Raw genomic sequence first — 2,174 nt, forward strand, 5'->3', positions numbered from 1 at the left:
TCGCTGGTCAGGGACCAACTCAAAGGCCGCCTCCGATGTGTTCTGGCTCTCCAGCTGGTCTCTTCACTTGGTGGAGGTGCCTGCTTCATATCTCCCGTTAGAATTGGCTCTTGGCTGTCACATTCTGGGAACAAACACACTGGCTCTTGGATTTTCTTTTCTCTGTTTTCGGGGTTTCATTCTTTGTAACCAACTCACCAGATGTTGGGCGGGGGACGACGAGGAGATGGCAAAGAACAGAACTTTGATCCTTCCCCTTGTATTTAGCGGCCTGATGAGAAGCCTGTGGGAAAGCAGGAAGGTTGGAAAGATCTGGTGAGGAAGCAAGAAGGTCGTCCTTGAGCTGCCAGACTAGTTGCCAGGAAGTGAATGCAATGAGGAGAATGGTTTGAAGAGGGGTGGAGCTCATGGCTGCAGTACACAGGAGCCACCACCAGATGGCGATGATGACTTCTTGGCCCTTGGGACCCTTCCCTGTGACGGTCTCTAGGAAGCCTGTGTAGCCTTGACCTGGTACTCATGCTGTTGTCATTCATATCCAACAGTGGTATTGTAAGTAACCTGTGAATTCCATTTTAAGAAACAATTACATTTTTAAAAGCCAGCATGAAAGAAAAATATCTTCCGGCTGAATTAAGAGCCTGCTCTTTTCAGCTCTTAAAAGTGGGTGCGATCTTGGCCTTGAAGTGGGCAGCTGCAAGGAATTTGGGGCAAAAACCTCTAACTTGGGCTGCAACTTGGTGTCTCTGGCAGAGTTTGTGCCGAGGGGCCATATGATCTGGCTTTGACTATCGTACGCTGAATCGTACGCTGATCTTTAAATTGGCCTCCGTAACCTGTTGGAGGCATTGGTTAAAATAGAGGTGGGGGAAACAGCCATCTTTTTCTGGGGGGTATGCACTGGATCGGTTTCTAAATTGAAGGAAGGTGAGAAGGGTGCCGGGCTGATTCGGGACCGTGCTGTCAGAGCCACAGGCTACTGGAGGCTAGTAGGTGAGTGTTGACGGGCAGGGGCCTGTTGACTGCAGGACCGCTGGGCTGCCCACCTGGGATCTCACTGCTTCCGCACAGCAGTCCCTGAAGGAGGTTTCAGGGTACCAGTTCTACAGATAAGGAAGCCAGAGGCGAGATAGGTTAGGAGGCTTGCCCAGAGTCTCCCAGCTAGTGAGGTCCTGGAGATGGAGTCCAAAGCTCATTTTGTCTGATGAAAATATATGCTCATTCCACATATATGAGGACAATGGAGCAGTTATTTGAGCAGTAGTGTCTAGAGGAGTTTCTTCATTTCCTTGAACGTCCTTCCTCTCAACATTGCCATGAACATTTAGGAAAAAATGCCATTAATTTTCTAAAAGGGACATTCTATATGCCTTGGGGTTCCACAGGTTTCAGGGTCACCTCAGCCAGGCTAGGTGCGCACTTCTTACTGGAAGTTAGCTGTTAACGTTCATGATGCTTTGCCAGGGGTGGGGTGGGGGGGGGCAGTGTTGTAGGATCGTGGTGTGAATTGGTGTCTGTGTCACTGGAATCCACAAAGTTCCCCCTGTAGTCATGGGCTCTGCTGCCTCTGATGAGCCACTCCGCTCTTCCCCACATTTGAATGTGCTCCCACTTGGAGAGAGGCAGGCACCAGCTTCCAGCCCAGACAGGCTTCAGCAGGACACCAGCCGGTACAGCTTGAGGGTGTCAGGGGTGGGTGGCTCTCCGTGGGGCCCTACCTGGGCAGTAGCTGCCGCAGAGCCCTCCCCTCTCGGAGCCTTCCTGGGAGCTCGGCGCCTCCCACCTCCAGGCTGTTGATCACCTGTCAACAGGGCGAACTGGCAGAGATCAGGATTCCTCCTCGCTGCTGTTGTTAGGGGAAACGCATTACCGTCTGCATCCAGACCAGCCTCGCTCTGTCTCTTTCCCTTTAAAACGAGGTCTTCCTGCCTGGAATCTGGTAAGTGCCACAAAGGATTCCATTTTCCTCGGTTAACAGTAAGAGAATGTTCTCTTATAATGGACTCATTAGTTTTAAATGTGCCAGAATTTGGTGGAACGAACCAACCTTCTTCCCTCCCTCTCTCCCTCTCTCCCTCTCTCCCTCTCTCCCTCTCTCCCTCTCTCCCTTCCTTCCTTCCTTCCTTCCTTCCTTCCTTCCTTCCTTCCTTCCTTCCTTCCTTCCTTCCTTCCTT

At 51.4% G+C, this 2,174-nt stretch overlaps 1 protein-coding gene across 8 annotated transcripts in view; it reads left to right on the forward strand.

Annotated features, from left to right (window-relative positions):
• The window catches only part of NEDD4L (NEDD4 like E3 ubiquitin protein ligase), a 270,127-nt gene that overhangs the window by 57,556 nt on the left and 210,397 nt on the right, over window positions 1-2,174 (forward strand). For 2 of the 8 annotated variants that reach the window (XM_019640649.1, XM_019640647.1), the window contains exon 1: window positions 1,651-1,939. The exons of the other annotated variants lie outside the window; for them this stretch is intronic. The gene's annotated coding sequence lies outside the window, so the exon portion shown is untranslated. Of the gene's footprint in view, window positions 1-1,650; window positions 1,940-2,174 lie in introns of those variants that run through there. 8 annotated transcript variants of the gene reach the window in all.

This window comes from Hipposideros armiger, unplaced genomic scaffold, assembly GCF_001890085.2.
Source record: "Hipposideros armiger isolate ML-2016 unplaced genomic scaffold, ASM189008v1 scaffold_52, whole genome shotgun sequence".
In the NCBI taxonomy this organism is placed as follows: Eukaryota; Metazoa; Chordata; class Mammalia; order Chiroptera; family Hipposideridae; genus Hipposideros; species Hipposideros armiger.